This window comes from Hyperolius riggenbachi, chromosome 6 (assembly GCF_040937935.1).
Source record: "Hyperolius riggenbachi isolate aHypRig1 chromosome 6, aHypRig1.pri, whole genome shotgun sequence".
Taxonomy (NCBI): domain Eukaryota; kingdom Metazoa; phylum Chordata; class Amphibia; order Anura; family Hyperoliidae; genus Hyperolius; species Hyperolius riggenbachi.
In genome coordinates, this window is record NC_090651.1 from 34999633 (window position 1) to 35013257 (window position 13625).

Consider the following 13625-nt stretch of genomic DNA (forward strand, 5'->3'; position numbering starts at 1 on the left):
AAATTGTCAATCAAATACATTTTAAACCACCAACAAGCAAATACTCAAAATAATTTTGATAGTACCTTTTCACCTACTTTATGATACTTTTTCCACTGCAAATTGCTAAATTGAAGCTGAAAAATGATCTCCTAGGGGAAAACTCAGTTGAAAAAGTGAATTGCTTATGGGCCTTTATGTGAATAGAAATCCCTACAATGAGAACATTCTATGCAAAATAAGATTTTTAAAAAAGAAAATGTCCCTGGAATTAAGTTTGAATTGTCGCACATCTGGACTCAGACTTAGTTCCATTATGATTAAAAAAAAAACGTAGAAACAGAAAGAGCTTGAATGCTCTGTGGTGGCGCTGATGTCCCTTCCCTATAGATGGGGCTTGGAATTAGGCAAAGTCATGTGCGTGGAGAGGAGGATGAGTTAATCTGGGAGGGAGCACCAATGCTGTGTCTTGCTTGGGGTGGGACAGAAACACTCACACTGAGCTGCAAGTTGTAACCAGCAGCAATCCACATTCTGCTGTCCTGTCATCTGCTGCCTCTCACACACACAGACTGGAGATCAGCCACCATCATGTCTGCACATCCCTTCTCCACAGACCAGACCATGCCGCATCCACCAGCCCAGGCCACCTGCAGGGACCTCCAAGGCGTCTGACTCGGGGGATAGCAAGTTTGGTGAGGCGCATGTTGTATCCCGTTGTTTTCTGTCTACTGCGGGTCACACTGCTTTTCTGAAAAACAACTCTTGCATCTCCATTTCTCTTTTCAAAACATGTGCTTATGGTACAGCAGATTGTATTGCTATCTCTAATGTATCTGGGTATGTACCGGTATATCGAATTTAAGACATTTTTTTTTGCATTATCTCCATCCTTGATGAGGAGTCTTGAGTGGTTGGCTCATATGCGATGAACTTTTTGTTCTTATGCTACGTACACACTTGCGATAACGATCGTTCGCTAGGAACGATTATTGAAAGACGAACAATACGGCAACGATAGGAATGCAACGATTGGATGCAGCGATCATCATACACATTTTAACGATCGTTCTCGCAGAAAAGAACCATCAGAAGGAAATGTTGCGTACATATTTATATACAATAAAAAAAACAAAACACTGACATGGAGTTACAATAGATACAAATATATGATTGTTAACTTGAAAACAAAGTTTAATTGAAATGAGCAATGTAACAATCTTTACGGCCGCGCTACAAAGGAAGTACTGAAGCTGGGCAGAATTCAACGCAGGCGCATTGGCCCTTGTAACGATCGTTCTCGGCCGATGTCTGTACACACTATAGTTTTGTAACGATTGTCGGTAGATACGATCCGTCAGGTTGGATATTTCCATCTTCCCGATGTCGTTCTTTTGTCGTTTGTGTTAATGATCGTTGGGTAAAGTTTTTTCCCCGATTGTCGGCGGAACGATCGTTAATTAGCTGTTTCAAGCGACCGTAGTCGCCAGTGTGTACGCAGCATAAGTCTTCTCCAAGTTGATATTTTTACATCTTGTTAATAAAATGCAGGAAGCAAGAAAATATACTGACTGATTCTGACAGTACTTTCTCACCTACTTTAGATGTTTTTTTTTCAATTGCAAAGTGCTGAAAAGTTTTTTTAAAAAGATGATTAAAAAGTATCTCCTAGGTAGGAGAAAACTTGGGAGAAATGATGAATTGCATATGGCCTGTTGTTTCAAAAGCTTACCATGCTTTTCAGTCCACCGGCAAAAGGTGTTGTTTAAACCTGCATTTTCCATAATGATCTTGTTGAAAGGAAGTCCATTGTACAGGAAGTCCCTGCAGCTTTTACAAATACATAAAAAGAACTGTATAAAGTCATAAACATTTTTTTTTCAAAAAGTGCTGATTTTTTTTTGTCCTACAGATCAGAGAAAGATCTCAATTGTACTTTCAATTTATCTAAAGCGATCTGACTGGAGAGAAAATCTGATTTTTATTTTTGTAGGCCTAGGTTTAAAGGTTGGGCAAACACAGTTTGTATTTTTTTAAAGGGAACCAGAGGTGAGAGCGATATGGAGGCTGACATGTTTACTTCCTTTTAAATAATGCACATTGCCTAGTTGTCCTTCTGATCCTCTGCTTCTAATACTTTTAGCCATAGACCCTGAACAAGCATGAGGATCAGATGTCTATGACAAATCTGACAAGATTAGCTGCATGCTTGTTTCAGGTGTGTGATTCAGACCCTACTGACCAGAAAGATCAGCAGCACTGCCAGGCAACTGGTATTGTTTAAAAGGAAATAAGTATGGCAGCCTCCATAGGTCTCACAGCTCGGGTTCCTTTTACGAAAAATAATTGATTTATATAGATCCTAGATACAGAATTTTCCACTGTGTTTGATCAGCAGTTTGTTGAAATTTAGAGTTGCTATAAAATCAATTGAGGTTTGTCGATCGAAAGAAAAGTTTCACTTGAAACTTGATCAAATAATTTAAAGAGGAACTCCAGTGAAAATAACATAATAAAAAGTGCTGAATTTTTACAATAATTATGTATAAATAATTTAGTCAGTGCTTGCCCATTGTAAAAACTTTCCTCTCCCTGATTTACCTTCTGAAACTTATCACATGGTGACATTTTTACTGCTGGCAGGTGATGTCAGTGGAAGGAGATGCTGCTTTCTCTTTTAGCAGTTGGAAACAGCTATTATTTCCCACAATGCAACAAGGCTCCCACAATGTGATGTCAGGACCATGGTCATGACATCACACTGTGGGAGGGGTTTCACCACAATATCAGCCATACAGAGCCCCCTGGTGATCCGTTTGAGAAAAGGAATAGATTTCTCATGGGAAAGGGGGTATCAGCTACTGATTGGGATGAAGTTCATTCCTTGGTTGCAGTTTCTCTTTAATAATTTGGCTATATCGTGTATGACCTCTTTTTGACTGACTGCTATTAGAAATGCTTATAAACCTTTAGTCATGGGGGAGAGGAAAAGGAAGAGAGTTTTGATTAGGACAATGGTGGAGACAGCTAGCACAGTATTATAGAAAGTCTTGTGTCTGAGCCAAAATAACTATTATTTTTGTGGAATGTCTTTTACACAAGGCCATATTGTTACAGTTTTATTGCATAACATGGTGCTGCATTTTTTTGGTAGTTTTACAGCAGCACCTTGCCAATGTTATTATGATACAAAACGTTACTTCTGGTAAAGTTTATATTTCAGCTGCTGCCCCTTGTTTCACACTGAGGGGTGTGGTTTACCAAGGGAGGTGAGCAGTGCGGTTACACTGTGATGACTTCAAACATCCAATCAGAATCAGGAGAATTCCAATCAAACAGGAACTTCTGTTTACATGATTAGATGCCTGTAGTCAGTAGAGGGAAACTTCATCATTATTGGACACTAGCTCGCAAACTGTCAGGCATGCTCACAAACTGACACAAACTGTCAGGCGTACACACAGTTTGTGTCAGTTTGTGAGCATGCCTGACAGTTTGTGAGTATGCCTGACAGTTTGTGAGTACGCCTGACAGTTTGTGAGTACGCCTGACAGTTTGCGACTATGCCTGACAGTTGGTGAGTACGCATGACAGTTTGTGAGTATGCCTGACAGTTGGTGAGTACGCGCATGACAGTTTGCAAGTACGTTTGACAATTTGTGAGTATGCCTGACAGTTTGTGAGTATGCCTGACAGTTTGTGAGTATGCCTGACAGTTTGTGAGCATGCCTGACAGTTTGTGAGCATGCCTGACAGTTTGTGAGCATGCCTGACAGTTTGTGAGTATGTCTGACAGTTTGCGACTAAGCCTAACAGTTTGTGAGTACGCCTGACAGTTTGCGAGTACGCCTGACAGTTGGTGAGTACGTCTAACAGTTTGTGAGTTCGCCTGACAGTTTGTGAGTCCGCCTGACAGCTTGTGAGTTCGCCTGACAGTTTGTGAGTCCGCCTGACAGTTTGCGAGTATACCTGACAGTTTGTGAGTTCGCCTGACATTTTGTGAGTCCGCCTGACAGTTTGTCAGTTCGCCTGACAGTTTGTGAGTATGCCTGACAGTTTCTGAGTTCGCCTGACAATTCGTGAGTATGCCTGGCAGTTCACTAGTACGCCTGACAGTTGGTGAGTACGTCTGACAGTTTGTGAGTTCGCCTGACAGTTTGTGAGTCCGCCTGACAACTTGTGAGTCCGCCTGACAACTTGTGAGTCCGCCTGACAGTTTGTGAGTATGCCTGACAGTTTGTGAGTATGCCTGACAGTTTCTGAGTTCGCCTGACAATTCGTGAGTATGCCTGGCAGTTCACTAGTACGCCTGACAGTTCGTGAGTACGCCTGACAGTTTGTGATCGCAGGTGGGGCTGTACTTCTGCAGGCACAGCATGAGAACACCTCCGACAAGCTCTTGTCAGATATGTTCAGAGGTTCCATGCACGACAACAGTGGGGTCGAGGATGAGATGGGAAAGCTCTGGACTTTCCAGAGGCTTCCCTCTACCTAAGTAAGTATCTAACTTTTTAACTGCCTCGGGCTCACTTTAAATCCATTTGTCTAATATTGTGTAAATCTCACTCTCTTCTACTGTAAAAGCAGTTCTGACCCATCGAGTTAGGAAGTCCACAAGACCTCAGGAATCCAAGTAATAATGTTGCCTGGAAAAAAAAAGTGCAGAGGGGATTGTGGGTAGTAGAATATCGGTAAGATTACCAATATTCTATTAACCTAACCCTTAACCCTATCTCTACCTATGCCTAAGCCTTAACTACTCCTGGTTGTGCCTAACCTTTAACCCTTCCTGGTGGCCCCTAACCCTTAACTCTCTCTGGTGGTGGCCCTAACCCTTAACCTACCCCCTGGTGGCATCTAAGCGTTAACCATACCCCCGCTGCAAAGCCGCGATTTGTGGCCATGTGAGGAAATTTGGGGGCATGGAGGGAGGTGCCCAATAAAATAGCCCAAATTTGCCTGTGGCACCCTTTTTTCTGGCTTTGGACCTCAGAAGGTGTCCTGTGGTATCTGGCACCAAGAGCAGATCCTTAAGCCTGGCTTATACACATACTAGATGGTTCTCAGCCGAGACCACCGATCGGGGCAGCCTCTGCCAAGAGCCTTGTACGTGTCTCCTCGATGTGTCATCAAGCAACCTGCCTTGCGGATCATCTCAGCTGAGAGAATGGTTCTCCTACTCAACTCAACTGCTCAATGCCGCTCTGTATTGTGGCACGTCAACAGCCCTCCTGTCCCCTCAATAGCGACAGAATGTTTGCTAGCGATGCATCTGTACCGAACCATCCCTGAACTGTCGCCCAAGGGATCAAGTCCTGATCCTGCAGGTGACAGTCCTCACACTATTGTGTACAATGTGTACAAGGCTTTACAGTCCTGTAAGAGGTGAGGTCTCCATAGATAAATCTTGTTTTTCTAGTACATCCCACAGATGCTTGATCAGGAGGAGATATGGGGAATTAGGAGACGGAAGTCTGATCAGACAAAGCCACCTTCTCCCATTGTTACATGGTCATCTTCTGAGGCTCATGTGCACTTTGTAGGATAGGAGTCAGTATGAGCGAGACAGGTGGTTTCGGCGTGTGCTCACAGCCGCATAGCTTTGAGCGCCACCATAGACGTAATGTTATTACGGCTATTGGGGTGCAGCTGGAATATAAATGTAATTTAGGTGTCGGTAATAGCCGGATCCTGGATTACGTGTTACTCTGAGCTACGACTCGGAGTGGGAATACACTGCCCAGAATTTCAGCGTCAGCAAGGTGACCTGTCATTCGGCTCGACCTGCGAACTTGGCAACGAACTAATACTTACGCAGCATAGGCTGATCCATATTCCCCAGGTCTGCAGCTACACAACATCGTACACAGGAAGCTGTGTGTACTGTGGAGTATGTATTACGGCACCGCAAGTTGGGCGCCAGGTGGTGCTGATACTAATAAAATATTGTTAATTTAAATTACCACTACTTTTCCATGCACTACCTGGCACTCATTCTCACTTGAACCCTTCCCTTCTAGTGCCTAAAAAGAACCCCCCCACTTAATGCCTAACACTAACCCCCCATTCCCCCTAAGTTCTCCCCGTAACCCCCCGATCTGCTTTAAGCCCCCCTTAAAGGGGTTCTGTGGCATTCAAAAAAAACAAACAAGCTGACACTTACCTCGGTCTTCTATCGGCCCCCTGTCCCACGCCGTCCTCCTCCGATGCTCCGTTCCCCGCCGCCAGTCCCGGTCTAATATTCGTCTAAATAGAAGAATACTTCACGCTCCCACATGCGTCATCGGGAGCTTACTGCGCAGGCGCAGTGTAATTACTCATGTGATTAGACCAGGGAACTGAGCATCGGAGGAGGACGGCATGGGACATGACCTCTGCAGGGGGCCGATAGAAGCCCCAGGTAAGTGTCGGCTTGTTTGTTTTTTAGAATGCCAAAGAACTCCTTCAAGCTCCTAAGTCTAGCGCCCAAACAACCAGGTGTAGCCAATCATAGACTCTCAACCACAACCATTTATTCCTATGTAGTAGCCAATCGGCTACTAGCCACATGGGACCCCCAACTCACCGATTGGGTGCCGTTTACCAATACTTAGAGGGGAACTGCAGTGAAAATAACATTGTGAATAAAACTGTTTATTTTTTACAATATTCATTTATAGATTATTTAGTCAGTGTTTGCCCATTGCAATATCTCTTCTCTCCCTGACTTACATTCTGAAATGTATCACTGGTGGTGACATCTTTAGTCAGGTGCCAGGTGATCAGTATGGAATGTTCGTTACTGAGAACTCTATACACAGAGGGAGATATTGCTTGCTTGGCAGTTGGAAAGGCAGTTATTTACAACAATGCAATGGAGTTCACAGACAGAAAACTGTCAGGACCATGGTCCTGACATCACACTGTGGGAGAGGTTTCACCACAATATGAGCCATACAGATCCCCCTGATGATCCGTTTGAGACAAGGTAAAGATTTCTTGAGGGAAAGAGGGGGATCAGCTACTGATTGGGATGAAGGTTCAATCCTTGGTTACAGTTCTTTAACACAGACGTCTATAAGATGCCTGCTGATCCCCGTGCCCAATTCATCTCACCTGATCCATGCACTGCGTATTCTGATTCTGACACATTTCTCTCATGGACGTAATGGGCTTGGGTGCCTGTGACCTGCTCACCAGTTTACCACTTGTCTGTCCTCGAACAATCTGCTAACCACTGCTTACCAGGAATAATGCTGGGAATACACGATGCGTTTTTTCAGTCGATTTTCCGTCCAATCAAATTTTTTTTATTAGATTTTCTGGTCGATTTCCCACTCGATTCCCTTATCTTTTCTTATCTATTTCCATTCACTTCTATGAGAAATAAGATCGGATATGTCGGAAAATATCTATCGAATCATCTGGCTCAACACACACCATACAATCTTGGTTGTTCAATCTTACCACTTTCATGTAGTATAAGAGCTTATCCAATCAATCATTCAAGGTATTTTCAATCTGTTGGCCCTTGTACTACATAGATTTGGTAAATCTGTACAACCAAGATTGCATGGTGTGTGTTGAGCTTGTATGGTGTATTCCCAGCATAAGACCGGCCATTGTAGATATGCTCTGACCCAGTCATCCAGTCTTCACGATCCATCTCTCGTTATGCTTGCCCATTTTTCCTTCTTTCATATCATCATCATCATCAAGAACTGAATGTTTGCTGCCACAATATCTGCCACTCTGTGACAGGTGCCAGTGCAAGGAGATAATCATTGTTATTCATTTCACCTCTTAGTGGTTTTAGTGTTGTGGGCTGATCGGTAAACAAACGCTACACAGCGATACTGATACATTTTGGCAGGGACTTGGATCTGGGATTCTACTGCTGCCAGGCAACACTTAAAGAATAACTTTAAAGGGATACTGTAGGGGGTCGGGGGAAAATGAGTTGAAGTTACCCGGGGCTTCTACTGGTCCCCCGCAGACATCCTGTGCCCATGCAGCCCCTCCCCAATGCTCCGGCCCCGCCTCCGGTTCACTTCTGGAATTTCTGACTTTAAAGTCTGAAAACCACTGTGCCTGCGTTGCCGTGTCCTCGCTTCCCCTGATGTCACTAGGAGCGCACGGTGCAGCCCCACAGACCATACTGGGCCTGCGCTGTGCGCTCCTGGTGCCATCAGCGGGAGTGAGGACACGGCAATGCAGGCGCAGTGGTTTTCTGACTTTAAAGTCTGAAATTCCAGAAGTGAACCAGAGTTGGGGCTGGAGCATTGGGGAGGGGCTGCGCGGGCACAGGATGTCTGCGGGGGACCATTAGAAGCCCCGGGTAACTTCAACTCATTTTCCCCCGACCCCCCTACAGTATCCCTTTAACCCAGGATTGAATTTCATCCCAATCAGTAGCTGATACCCCCTTTCCCATGAGAAATCTGTTCCTTTTCTCCAATAGATCATCAGGGACATCTGTATGGCTGATATAGTGGTAAACCCCTCCCACAGGGTGATGTCAGGACCATGATAAACCATTGTTTATTGTGTAACCCTTATTGCATTGTGGGAAATAACGGTTGTTTTCAACAGTCAAGCAAGCCATATCTCCCTCTTCGGAAAGTTTGTTTACTGAGAGTTTCACCACATGAAAAGGACCTGCTGGCCTGGCTTCTTGCCTGTACACCAGAGTCAGATCATCCACATGGCAACCTAGGCCATTGCCTAGGGCTTGGAGTCAGTCTAGGGGCCTGAAGGATGCTAGCCCCCACCAAATCTTACTAAAAAAAAGCCAGGTGATCATCAGCGGTGGGCAAAAACTGCTATCTTGCCTAGAGCCCCATTTTATCCTAATCCATTTCTGCTGTACACTATTTTGTTGGACTGTGCCACTGTGGACCAAGGAATGGTTTTGAAAATAAAGAAAACCTTGAGAATTCCCCGTGAGGAGATGGACGGTCCAAAAGAGGTTCAGATCAGTCAGATTAAAGAGGAAGTGGAGAGAAAATAACATAACATTATTTTATTTTACAATATTCATTTATAAATTATTTAGTGTTTGCCCACTGTAAAATCTTTCTTCACCCTTTACTTAAATCTATCACAGGTCGCAACATCTTTAGTCCTGTCAGGTGCAGCTCTGTGGAATGTTTGTATCTGAGAATTTCAAAGCCACTGAAAATAATGCCTGGTCTCCCAGAATGCTCTGGGAGGAGAATTTTGTATAGCTAAATAGCCTAGGCTAAGCATCACTGGGAGGGCTGGGCTACATACCAATATACAGCAATATATAGATATGGGAAGAGTTTCTGATCCTGAAAGCATGGATAATTAGCATAAAAGTGGGTATCCTGAATGAATTACTGCATTCTACTATATGTCACTACAGGGCCTCTTTACTGCATTCTACTATGTGTCACTACAGGGCCTCTTTACTGCATTCTACTATATGTCACTACAGGGCCTCTTTACTGCATTCTACTATGTGTCACTACAGGGCCTCTTTACTGCATTCTACTATATGTCACTACAGGGCCTCTTTACTGCATTCTACTATATGTCACTACAGGGCCTCTTTAATAATACGTTCTGTTAGTGACAGCGACACGGAAAAAAAAATACCATTGCATTTACTCTGGGGCAAATATATGTACAGTATGTATACATATGTACTTTATATGTTACATGGCCCTTTAAAGAGGAACTCCAGTGAAAATAATGTAATAAAAAAAAGTGCTTCATTTTTACAATAACTATGTATAAATGATTTGGTCAGTGGTTTGCCCATTGTAAAATCTTTCCTCTCCCTGATTTACATTCTGACATTTATCACATGGTGATATTTTTACTGCTGGCAGGTGATGTCACTGGGAGGAGATGCTGCTTGTTTTTTGGCAGTTGGAAACAGCTGTAAACAGCTATTTCCCATAATGCAACGAGGTTCACAGACAGAAAACTGCCAGGAGGACCATGGTCCTCACTAATTTCCTGTGGGTGGGGTCTCATCACAATATCAGCCATACAGCGCCCCCTGATGGTCAGTTTGTGAAAAGGAATAGATTTCTCATGTAAAAGGGGGTATCAGCTACTGATTGGGATGAAGTTCAATTCTTGGTCACAGTTTTTCTTTAAGGAAAGAGGGCGCCTCGGGTAATGAATCCATTAAGAATTATCTAGCAACATTGAGAGCTTTTATCGATGTCTAGAAAGATCCCCATCAGCATAAAACAAATACCAGAAAAACACGGCTTTTAAACATTCAGCAATTAGATCATTTTTATGCAGGAAAGAAAGCTTTCACGCTTCTGTTAGTTAAATGGCACATTCCGTTTTCCGGGAATATCACTTAAAAGACCACTATCACGAAAAATTGTAAAATGGAAAGTGCAGGCATATAAAATGTATATTTCTCCCAGAGCAAATTGCACTGAAAATGACTTTTTCCTACGTTGCTTTCATTCACTCCCAGTAGCTAGTATAAAGCTGGCAGTTCTAAAAGATTTTTGGCTAGTTGATCTCCTCATGGGGGATTCTCAGTATTACCTTAAGGCGACTTGCACACTAAGACGTTGCGTTAGGTGCTATGTTAAGGTCGCATAACGTGCACCTAACGCAAGGCCTGGTGCTCTTCGAAGTGGACGTCAGAGTGAGCCGCGTTGTGCAGCTCACTCTGGCGTCCGTGATGCGTACTCTAGGACGCATGCGGCATCACGTGGTCCCGCCGGCCAATCGCCGCACAGAGCGGCCGCACCAGGAAGTAAACACTGCACGTCACAACGTGCAGTGAATATTAATTAGCCATGTGCCTGGCCGCTCTCCGCTCCTCCCCAACATGACTGCGCATGTGCAAACAGTCTAACGCGGCTTAAGCCGCTGTAACGCCGTAGCATGCAGCACTTTCGAAAGAACGTGCAGCGTTACATGTAACGCAATGTGGGCAGTGTGAACAGCCCACTTGTGTTGCATTGCTGTACGTTGGGGAGCGTTACAGGCTGCACTAACGTGCGCCTGTAACGTCCCTGTGTGTAAGCAGCCTTATTGTTTACAAAAGCACTCTGTGGGGAGGCTGTATGCAAAGATGTCACAGCTAGCCTCCCTTCTCACTTGCACACTATTTTGGCAGCTGGACTGAGCAACTGCCATTCAGTAAATGCTATTAAAAATAAATAACCAAGAATCCCCCATGAGGAGATGGACTAGTCCAAAACCGGACTGATCTGTCAGATTTTCGCTTCCCACTATAAGTGACAGCAACATGAGATAAAGGTAATTACCTTGTGTTTTACGCTTATGAAATGTACTTTTATACCCACGTATTTTAAATTTTACTATTTTTATGATAGGATAATCAAGATGCGTCTCACTTTTTCTGTAAGTATCTGTTTTCTGACCCCAGGTTTGCTCGGGGTTCACTTTAAATGTATCTGGCTACTCGAATTGTCATGTGTATAGCTAGCTAGCTTATGTCGATGGTTCCTGCGCTTGTAACAACCCCAGGCTCAGCTAAAAGACAAAAGGAGACCAGGAGCCCAATGGTGCAGAATTGTGTAAGATTCAGAAGAGCAAATTGCTAAGGATGTATATACTCACACAGGGGGGGGGGGGGGCAAATCTGTGCAACCATCATCAAAGCAGGCGGGAAATTAACCGTTCCCGCTCGGTTTTCCAGGTCTGTAATAGGAACTGGGTGGCCGCACTCCAAATGTTCTTTAGGACAACTAAAAAAAACTATCACCTCTAAAGAGGTATGACAAGACACAAATAAGCTGTTGATCTTATAGCTTGATCTTGAAGAATTTGGACCAGTTTATTGAAAAAAAGGTCTTTTCGTTGAGCGCATAAAATTGACAACATGTTTCGTGGTTGCTTGACTGCTTCCTCGGGTCAGTGAACAAAATAGGTGCCTTAACTGCTATGGCTGTGTAGCAAGCATGAGTGCCTCTATCATAATGCTCAAATAGTTTCAATAAACACGTCCAAATTCTTCAAGAGAGTTAAGAGTACCTCTCTGTTTATAAGATCAACAGCTTATCAGCCTATCTTTTATGCATTGGGAGCCTCCCACTCTGTTTTAAGTGTGCAAAGGTGATTCCAGGAGCACCGAAGAAATAAAAAATGAAAAAAGTGTGCCACGGTCCCACCCAAGTACCAAGGGGTCACAATCATGAACTCCAACAAGGACCGGCACCACTCCAGTGTGTTTATAGCTCAAATACTTTAATGATACATCACAAGCAACGACAGACTGCTGTTTCGGCCTTCCATAGGCCTTTGTCAAGTTGCACAAGAAGATACAACCATAAAATGCATAACATCACACTTATATACAAACATGCACCGCCCATTGGGTGCCATGAGACCAAAAGTGACCAATCCTGACCAGACTGTCAAGGCGGACCTGATGGGAAACATCTAATGCACCAAAACCACCAATCAGGTGAACAAGATTCAAAAAATACCCACCTGTGGCATGGTGGCGGAAAACCGCCGCTCAGATAACCCCAGACGCGCCGCCAATGCACTCAATACCGCCAGGTACACGTCAGGCGGGGGCGGAAGTGACGTCATGATCACATGACACACCAGCGTCCAATCATCGTAGCCGGCAAGCGTCCAATGGGGACACCGAGCGGCTCCAACGTCATGACAGTGGGCGGTGCGGCAAGTCAGCGTAGCCATAGCTACACAAAACATAAACATACATACGCTTATTCCGCACTATACTCACAACCCACTGTCCGCAATGGAGCGCTGCCACATAGACTGTCAGGTCAGGATGATCTGAAAGATAAAAACATGTAAAAACAACATTAAGTATGAGAACAGTAACACACATATGTTAAATATAGTAAACAGTAGAACAAGTGTTATAAAGATATATTCAAATACAAAAAGAGAAATCAATTTCTCTATTTAAGCCTGCTCTATCCATAGCCCCCAGTCTCTTGATCCACCCGGCTTCCCTGCGGAGTAGCTCCTTAACACGATCTCCTCCCCTCCAGTACCTGGGCACCCCATCAATGGCCATCACTTTAAATTGAGCTACACTATGCTGGCACATGGTAAAATGATCAGACACTGCTTGTCCTGCCGTGTAATTCCTAATGGCAGTTTTGTGTGATGAAACACGGCTTTTAAGGGTTTGTGTAGTCATACCTACATAGATGTAACTACAGGGACACTTAATAAGATACACCACGTGAGTGGAATCACATGTGTATCTATCACGGATATGAAAAGTAGCCCCTGAAGTGGGGTGATGGAATGTATTACCACGCATGACATTACCACACATGTGGCATGCCATGCAAGGAAACATACCATTCCTACCCCTTGGCACCTGTGGTCTGCGAGCAGTACGGATGCGTAACTTATCCCTGACTGTTGGGGCCCGGCGAAAGGACATTATCACTCTGTTTTAAGTGTCTTTTTAAAGTGTTGATCTATCTTTTCATGGCCCACCAGCAGCCAGACAGTGATGGGTCACCCAGCAGTGCTGAACGTTGCCCACTTATCATGGACACATGTATTCCGGACTATAAAAATACACAGAAAAGGGGGAGCATCTACCAAATAATATTATATTATGGCTCGGGAAGAAAAAAAAACAGAAACTAGTAATCCGGGAACAAATAAAACCCACCCACAACAGATTTAAAGGATACCCG

At 44.0% G+C, this 13625-nt stretch overlaps 1 protein-coding gene across 1 annotated transcript in view; it reads left to right on the forward strand.

Annotated features, from left to right (window-relative positions):
• Positions 1–468: 468 nt before the first annotated feature.
• LPAR3 (lysophosphatidic acid receptor 3) overlaps positions 469–13625 on the forward strand; it is a 43451-nt gene continuing 30294 nt past the window's right edge. The window contains exon 1 of the mRNA XM_068242451.1: positions 469–674. The gene's annotated coding sequence lies outside the window, so the exon portion shown is untranslated. The remainder of the gene's footprint in view (positions 675–13625) is intronic.